Source organism: Crinia signifera, chromosome 3 (genome assembly GCF_055691185.1).
Source record: "Crinia signifera chromosome 3, ASM5569118v1, whole genome shotgun sequence".
Classification (NCBI taxonomy): domain Eukaryota; kingdom Metazoa; phylum Chordata; class Amphibia; order Anura; family Myobatrachidae; genus Crinia; species Crinia signifera.
In genome coordinates, this window is record NC_139219.1 from 175664926 (window position 1) to 175674416 (window position 9491).

At 41.9% G+C, this 9491-nt stretch overlaps 1 pseudogene; it reads right to left on the reverse strand.

Moving 5' to 3' along the window:
* Positions 1-7513: 7513 nt before the first annotated feature.
* On the reverse strand, positions 7514-7631 carry LOC146065691 (5S ribosomal RNA; annotated as a pseudogene).
* Positions 7632-9491: the final 1860 nt, after the last annotated feature.

The following is a 9491-nucleotide window of genomic DNA, read 5'->3' on the forward strand; positions in this document are numbered from 1 at the left end:
AGTTACCAACCTGATATCTCTATTGCTGTTGAGAAGATAACAATTACTCCTACCTCTCAAGCTCGCTGCCTAGGTGTTATCCTTGACTCAGAACTTTCCTTTGTACCCCACATTCAATCTGTCTCAAAATCATGCCACATGCACCTTAAAAACATATTTACAATTCGCCCTTACCTTACACAAGACACTGCAAAAACTCTAATCCATGCTCTCATCATCTCACGCATTGATTATTGCAATAGTCTCCTTATTGGCCTTCCCCAGTACAGACTCTCACCACTACAGTCCATTATGAATGCAGCTGCAAGGCTAATCTTCCTAGCCAGATGTTCATCGTCGGCAAAGCTACTCTGTCAGACACTTCACTGGTTACCTGTACTCTACCGTATTCAAAACAAAATTATTTTACTTACACACAAAGCCATAAACCAAACTACCCCAACATACATATCTTCTCTTATCTCAGAAATATACGACCTTTACGCTCCTCCCAAGATCTGCTTCTCTCATCCACACTCATTACTCGTTCCCATTCCCGACTGCAGGACTTTCTTCGGGCTGCACCCACTCTGTGGAATGCCCTCCCAAGCACAATAAGACTCTCCCCCAGTCTCCAAACTTATAAACGTTCCCTAAAAACTCATCTCTTCAGGCAAGCTTATCAAATTCCACAACCAGTCATAGAACCTTGCATTCTGGTGGAATCGATGCAATAAAGAATACAGTATCTATTCTTATGTATCAATACCTATTTCCCTATAGATTGTAAGCTTGCAAGCAGGGCCCTCCTACATTTTGACTGTCTGTAAATACCCTGTTTGTTGTATCATTGTCTCCTTTGTAAAGCGCAACCGAATATGCTGCGCTATATAAGAAACTGTTAATTAATAAAAATAAATTATATATATATATATATATATATATATGCTGTTTTGCTAAATATACGTTTTTGAAAATTTCCCAGAGTGCCGCTGTTTGCTTCTCCGCTTACTCCTACACATCTGATCCGGAAGACACCTGGGTTCTTTACCTGTTGGGGGAGTGCCAGGCCGACACACAATCATAGATAGATAGATAGATAGATAGATAGATAGATAGATAGATAGATAGATAGATAGATAGATAGATGGATAGATAGATACAGAAGTACCAACACACTCGCCATTCCTGCAACTGGGGTACAAACAGCACCCACACTTCCCAGGTTGCGGTGCAGTGGCCTGTGACCACACACTCTAATAAATACAAACACAGGGGGCCCAGCACTCACTACAACAAACTAACTCACCTTAACATTCTAATAATCAATTAAATAAATAATGGGGTTTTAGTTCATGAATTGATCAATGCATTTAAGCTTGCAGCCCATCGCCAAGGGACCCCATTTCACTGCAAGTCCTACACTAACAACTGGTTTTCTTAGGGACCTGGCAACTGCTTACACATCATAGTTAAAATGAACATGTGTTTTTTGTTGGGTTAAAGCTCACCTGCCAAGTACCTCATGCTGTTCACCTGACACCTGTAGATCACCCGAAACGTTGTAACATTAAATTTCATCACTTTGAAAAAGCTCCTGAAGTGCCGTGCGTTGGAGTCTCTTCATTGCACCACATCTGCAGATTGTATATTCGGGCAAAGGTACTCAGGTTCTGTAACTCATCTAGCAGATATATATATATATATATATATATATATATATTCTTGAGTGGAAGGTTGTCCTGAGCTGTGGTCTTGAGAAAGGCCATACGTGGCCGAAACGTCGACCTGTATCTTACCTGCGAGTAAGAAGAAGACTTATATGGAAATGGTGATGTAAATAAAACTTTTTCTGATTTACCTAATTAAGTTGGTGAGTGCCCTTAAATAGGACCTGTGTGGCCCTTGGAACTATTATATATATATATATATATATATATATATATATATATATATACACATACATACATACATAAATAGAGGGGGGATATATCAATAAAAGAGAAGGATATATCAAAAAGAGGAAAAACACATTTTAAAAAGCAGGTTTGATCATAAAAGATATATAGACCTAATATGTAGTAAACAAAATTCAAGTATAAAAGAAAATGGCAAAAGGTAATTAGGTACTTGTTTCCTAGCATGGTGCTTATTGCATCCATACTTAGTGGTGTGCGATGCGTGTGATGCGATGCAATATTCCCGTTAAATTAACAGGAGTGCTTGTATGATGAAATATTGCATAGCATTGCATGCCAGCAAATGGCATGCAATACGATTTTTAATTGTACAAGCACCCTGATGGGTGCTTACAATGTTAAATGCACCCCCATTGTCAACGCCACCCCCACTATCAACGCTAACCTGAAGCGTGGCGAGGGGCGGCGGTACGAGTCCTCCGACCTTTTCATACACCCACTATCCACGTCGGCGTGGAGTTGATTTTAGATAGAGTGGCGAGCACAGCGAGCCCGAAGCGTGGTGATTGCACGCGGAATATGAGCCGGAAGCGTGGCGAGCCCAATGAGGGGACGTGGAATACATGTAAAGTAATCCATGTCCCCTCGCGGGGCTCGCTATGCTTGCCATGCTTCGGGCTCAGTGGCTCGCTGCACTTGCCACACTATCTAGAATCAACTCCACGCCGACGTGGATAGTGGGGGTATGAAAAGGTCAGAGGATGCGTACTGCCTCCCCTCGCGGGCACGCTGCGCTCGCCACGCTTCGGGTTGGTGTTCATAGTGGGGGTGGCGTTGACAATGAGGGGGCATTTAACATTGTAAGTACCCATCAGGGTGCTTGTACAATTAAAAATCGCATCACATGCATCTCATGCTGCTATATTGCATGCAATGTGATTGTATAAGATGTACTACAATAAAAATCGGGGGCACCGTGCTAGGAAACAAGTACCGGTAATAATTAAAAAAAAATATTGCTTATCTTAGGCAGTGCGGGGAGAGACAATTGACCAAAGTTTTCCAAACATCCAGACATCCAAACATCCATCCGGACTTCATCTGGGTAAGGGACACAATGACTGGAGCTATTCTTATACCTGGGTCTAGGTCTTAAGCAGTGGCGGCTCGTACTTTATTGGGGAGGGGGGCTGCCTCTAGCCGCAGCGTGGGTGCCCTGATTCAGGCACCCCCTGTCGCCGCCACCTCTACCTACTCTCCCGTCCCCAGCACCTGTGCTGTGATGACAGGCGCCGGTAGTGGCGCATGCGCAGTACAAACATGTGTACTGCGCATGCGGCCATCTTCTGTTGGCTGTTTGGGCAACAGCCCATAGAAGCAATCTTGGTCCTTTTGCCTGTACAGTGCGTGCGCAGTACCGATATAGGTACTATACATGCGCAATTGCCGTTTTTGCAAGGCAGCCCGCACAAAGGCGTCCCGGAATGGAGGGAAAACCTCTTAATGGGACTGCCTTTGTGACTGGCAGGTCGGACTTCCAATTGAAAGTCACTGCCAGTCACAGTGAAGCCAGTGCAGTCTCACAGACTGCATCTGGCTTCACTACAATGGCGGATTTTACCTGGGGGCTGCAGCCCTGCAGCCCATAGGTAAAAACTGCCACTGGTCTTAAGTGCCACCCACCTCGTTAGCATTGTTAATTAGTTGTACATAAAGTGATACAAGTAACAGTATAAAAAAAACATGTGGTATGCAGTGCAGACAACACATATGTCATACAAGTTATTGGATTAAAAAACGAGTGTGCTAAATCCTGAAAAAATACATAAATTGAGGTGAAGTGTGTCAGCTCCATTAGAATGGAGCGTGACATCACTTCCGCCCCACTTCCGCCACACATCCAGCATCCGTACAGCTCTAGTGCGCATGTGCGCACAGTTCTTTGGGCGATGTGGTGCCACACAACCTTCCTAAGTATAGCGCCGCACATCCTTCTTCTGTGAAGCGCTAGTGTTCAATGAGCTATGCCGCAGCTGGGTGCGCTTCTTCCGGGATTATGCTCTCACTCAGCATTTCAGGAGTTGCCTGGGTGATGATGCTGTGCATGTGCAGTAGTCTTCTGTAGTTATCTTATATCGTCTGGGAGCCTGTTAGATATGAAATCAGATGACCAATAGTTGTGGATGCCATTTTTTATGGGGTCCAATATTTGATGTTTTTATCCTCAGGAAATGAATGAGAAATATACATATAAATAAATTAATCGGTTTAGGAGATATATAATTAAAGTGGTGAATCTATTTAGCCTAGTGCATATTGTATAGAGACTGAGATATGAAAACATATATATTAGCAGAACATAATTTCTTTATATATATAAGAAAAATTGTACAGGATACAGTTCAGCGGCACTCTGAAGTCTATGATAAATCACGTCAAAAAGACAACAGACTCAATGGAGCTTTCAGTCAACGTTTCGGGAAGCCAATCCCTTTATCAAGACATAAAAGCAAAAGACAAAAAGTACTTACATATATAGAAGAACCATGTGTTAACAACACCCAGTGCACCCATCACGATGCCAGCTCCCCGGCGGAGACCCGATGACGTCATTGATGCGACCCAGCACCGACGCATCAAGCGTCTCCAGGGGGCGTGGTAGTCACCCTGTGAACCATCACCTAGGTGACGAAACAAAATAAACAAATATGAGGAACATGTACTGCGGGGGAAACAACAGCATAACAATATAGTGTAAAAGCGCATTCACAGGGAAATACAAAATGATCCAACAAAGGCTAAACAAGACATAACTGTATGTCTAGGAGATCACGTAAAGAAATAAGGGGAATCATATGAAGCACGAGAGCGGGAGTATTTCATTCAGTCCGTGCGGCTGCACTGTTTGTAGTTTGTAGATCCAACGCGCTTCTAGTTGCAGAAGCGCACGGTCCCGATCTCCTCCTCTGACATTGTCAGGAATGCAGTCTATGATTTTATAGCGAATACTGGAGATAGGATGCATTATCTCCTTCCAGTGCCTCGCTACTGGTTGGTCCGAACCCTTACTACTGAGAGCTGCTCGTATGCTTGACTTGTGCATTGCAATTCTCTCCTTGAATTTACGTATCGTCTTCCCTATATATAACAGTCCACAGGGACATTTTATATAGTATACAACGTATTTGGTGGTACAGGTCAAAGGAAAATTGATTTTAATGCTCTTTCCTGATCTCGGATGCATGAATGTGTCTCCAACTTCCAGGCTGCTACACGTTACACACCCCAGGCATTTGTAGTTGCCATTCTTGCGTTTGGTGATTAAGCTGTTTTCTTTAAGGTCAGAGATATCGTTGTGGACTACTAGATCTTTAATGTTCTTTCCACGTCTATAGGAAGGAAGAATCCTACTGTGTCTCAGTGACGGTAGGTTTTTGTCCATGGTAATAATTTCCCATTTAGATCTAGCTGCTTTCATGAGTTGGTCACTGTTAGACGCATAATTTTGTGTCCACACTATGACATCCTCTTTTTTGTTGGTACGAGTGTGTGAGAGTACAGTCTCTCTATTCATCCTCAGTATCTTATTTTTACAGTTCTTAAGCAATTTGAGTGGATAGCCTCTGGAAAGAAAATTTTTTAACATCTTATCAATTTCTTTTTCCGCTTCAGTTTTAGAAGAACAGATGCGGAGAGCCCTTAGAAACTGTGAATGGGGTAACCCCCATTTTAGGGCAGGTGGATGATGGCTACTTCCCAAAAGGAGAGTGTTGCGGTCCGTTGGTTTATGATAAACTGTAGTCTCCAGGGTATTGTTATCGGTCAGAGTGATGAGGATGTCTAGAAAGTTGATAGACACATCGCTGGATTGAAAGGTGAATTTGATATCGTTATCGATAGTGTTGATGTTATTCATCATATCAGTAAATTCGTCACTGGTGCCATCCCAGAATAGGATGATATCATCAATGTAACGAAAAAATGTAGTAATTTTCATTGAAGAAGTGGGATCTCTAAAGAACAAGTTTCTCTCAATCTCATGCATAAAGATATTAGCGAAGCTGGGGGCCACGCAAGACCCCATAGCTACGCCCGACCGTTGTATATAGAAATTGTTGTTAAAGAGGAAGTAATTCCTAGATAAAGCCAAGTCCAACAGTTGAATAAAAAAATGTATGTCTGGACCATTGTAGATGCCACTCACGGTGACTGATCTTTTGACTGCTTCTATGCCTCTGTGCAAAGGAATACTAGTATACAGTGATATTACATCAACTGTGCAGAGAAGCATTTTTTTGGGGAGTGGAGATAGAGACTGCAAATGTAGCAGTAACGAGGTGGTATCTTTAATATATGTATTTTGTCTCTGAACAATGGGTTGGAGGAAGAGATCTAAGAATTGAGCTGTAGTGTAGAAAATCGAGTCCCTGGCTGAGACAATCGGTCTGCCTGGGGGAGAAACAGCGTTCTTATGCAGTTTGGGCAACGTATACAAGATTGGGACTTTTGGATTTGGGTTAGACAAAGCATCTCTTATGTCGTTGGGTATGATTCCGCAGCTGACTCCTTCCTCTAAGAGAGCGTCCAGTTCCCTCTTGAAGCGGACAGTGGGGTCTGCTGAAAGTTTCTCATAAACATTCGAGTCGGCTAGCTGTCGGTATATCTCATCCGTATAGTCTCCAATATTTTGCACAACAATGCCCCCTCCTTTATCCGCAGAGCGGATTGTGATGTCTTTATATGATTTTAGATCTTGTAACGCTTTTTGTTCAGATTTAGTCAGATTTGGCCAATACTGTTCTGATCTGCTACATGTCTCTTGTATGGTTGTTTCCATATAGTTGGTAAAGCTTTTTATTGCACAGTTGGCAGACAAAGGGTCAAAGGTAGATTTCTTTTTAATTTTAGACACTTCGGGCATATTGGCAGCGGATGATCCAAAGTGCTCTTTCAAACGGAGTCTTCTACTAAATTTATATAAATCTACTTGGCTAGTGAATTCATCAGGGATATATGTTGGAACAAAGGACAAACCTTTATTTAAAACGCTGATCTCTGAAGCTGTTAATGTTCGAGTTGAAAGATTGAATACTAAATCCTCCTGGTGTATTTGCGCTTTGGCTTTCCTGGCCCACTGGCCTCCACGACGGGTGATTTGTCCTTCGGTCTGGTAGTTTTTCCTCTTGTAGTAACCCCTAAAGGGGGCCTTCTGGCATTGGTAGGTTGTGAGTCTCCAGCACATTCTAGTTCGCTGGATGACTGTCCACTTGAAACTTCAGTATCAAATCGATTCTTACCAAACCTTCTCTGGTAAGGTCTGCGTTGCGATGTTTGATTCCTACCGTACGCCCAGCTATAGACACGGAATTCCGCGTAGTCGCGATTTACAGTTTCCAATTTAGACTTCTTAAATTGGATGAGAAAAATTGTATATATGTAAATATATGTGCATATATTTTGCAAGAGAATTCCGGCTGGTAATATTATGGTAATTATATGCAAGTTAATAAAATAAATAATGAAAACCCCAGGGAAAGTGTTATTTTTTAGTAAAAAGTTTTTATTTAAGAATTTTGTTGGTAGATACACAGCATACACATTTCTCCACCGGTGTAATACTACAGCACCCGATATTCCTGGGAGATCCCCCTCCCCATTACTATTCAGGCCCATCACTGCTTAGCTTCCAAGTTCGGGTGTGATTGGGCGTACCAGTGAGATATGGCTGTATGGCTTTGGATCGGAGATATATGCGCAAGTGTTGCTTCCACCAATTGTGATTTGATTGGATAGAACAAAATTTAGAAAGAAAATTATGTATAGGGAGAAAGGAGGAATGAAGGAATAAGGTTTTCCAACATTGCTACCACATTTGGACTTCCCAGGTGGTCACCCAACCGGGTACTGCTCGGTGGAAGTTGGTATAACGTATTTTTGACCGCTTAGATAGAGGTTCTTCTATTAAATGTGGTAGACTTATTATAGAAAAGGTGCTATTTCATAACTTTCATTGAAGCCTCCTGGATGTAAGGTGTTTATCCAGTACATATCTCTGCATGATAGAAGGTTCGATAGATCTCCTCCTCTTTCTCCGAGGGTGACAAGTTTAATGCCTCTGAATGTCATTTTTTCCAGATCAGAATTGTGGTGTGTGCTGAAATGTTGTGAGACTGCATGCATCTGTATCTTGTTCTTGATGTTCTTTATGTGTTCATGTATGCAGATTTTGAGTGTTCTTTTAGTCTTCCCGATGTAGCGTAATTCACATGGAAATTCAAGCATGTATATCATGGATGTTGTATTGCAGTTAATGAATTGTTTGGTCTTGAATTCTTTGGTTTTAGCTTTATTCAGGAAGGTCTTTCTGTTTGGATGTAAGTATATGCATGTATTGCAGTGTCCACACTTATAGCTTCCGGTGCATTTAGGTAGGCCCTTCTGTTGTGTTGATACTTCTCTCAACATGCTGGGGGCTATGAAAACTTTCAAGTTCTTCTGTTTCCGATATATAATTTGTGGTTTGTCAGGCAGGAAGTCTTTCATGATGGGATACATCAGGAGGATGTTCCAGTGTTTATTGAGTGCTTCTTTAATTGTTCTTTCATGGTGGTTGTAGGTTGTAATGAATCAGGTTCCTTGTTCTCTTTAGTCTTGTATTCAAGAAGCTTTTTTCTGACCAGATCTTTTGCTCTTCTTTTGGCATTCTAAAATATGTGTGTGGGGTATTTTTCTCACACACATATATATATATATATAGATAGATAGATAGATAGATAGATAGATAGATATATATATATATATATATATATAGATATATATATATAGCAAAAGGGAAATGAATGGCGGCACTCGTAGTCTTGGTGATAAAATGACACTTCTTTATCAAATCATAACTCGTGCTAAAAGATAACCAACGTTTCGGGGATGTACCCCGTTTTCAAGGTGCAGAATAAACAACAACAATGGTGCATGTAAGATCTCTTACCTATATAGGATCAGAGAAGGCTGAGGCGGGAGCCTGTCCCCCACGTCCGCGGCCGGTGTCTCACAGGAAGTCGCTGGTGTTGCGCTTCCAGTTCTTCCGCCGGACACACGCGACCCGGGTTACCTAGGCAACCTGCATACAACAAAATGTGTGTGAAACAAATATACTGGTGACAGTGATGCAAAATTATTAAAAAACATTAGAAAAACATTAAAAAGCAGTGGCTGGGGTGTTCTGAATGATCTTTAGTACTTGTACTGAATAAACGCTTCATGATTATACAAGTCATAACTAAGCCTCTACTACATTGATTAAGTGCGGCTATCCCTCTATGTTTGGTCTCTAATAGGCTAGTAGGTTGCTGTTGGTGGGACAAATTAACTGCTTTATCTCAATGTACACATAGGACTGTGTGTTGGGGATTATTTATCTGACAGTTAGAGATGAGTGTTGGAAGGGGCTTATCTAAGCAGGAATGTCCAAATGCATTGTTGGGATAGTCCTGATATAGGTTTATTTTAAGAAAACGTTCCAGGGCATTCTCTCGTTCAGTCCATGTGGGTGGGTGGTCTTCAGTCTGAAAATCCAACCTGCTTCGGATTGTAGCA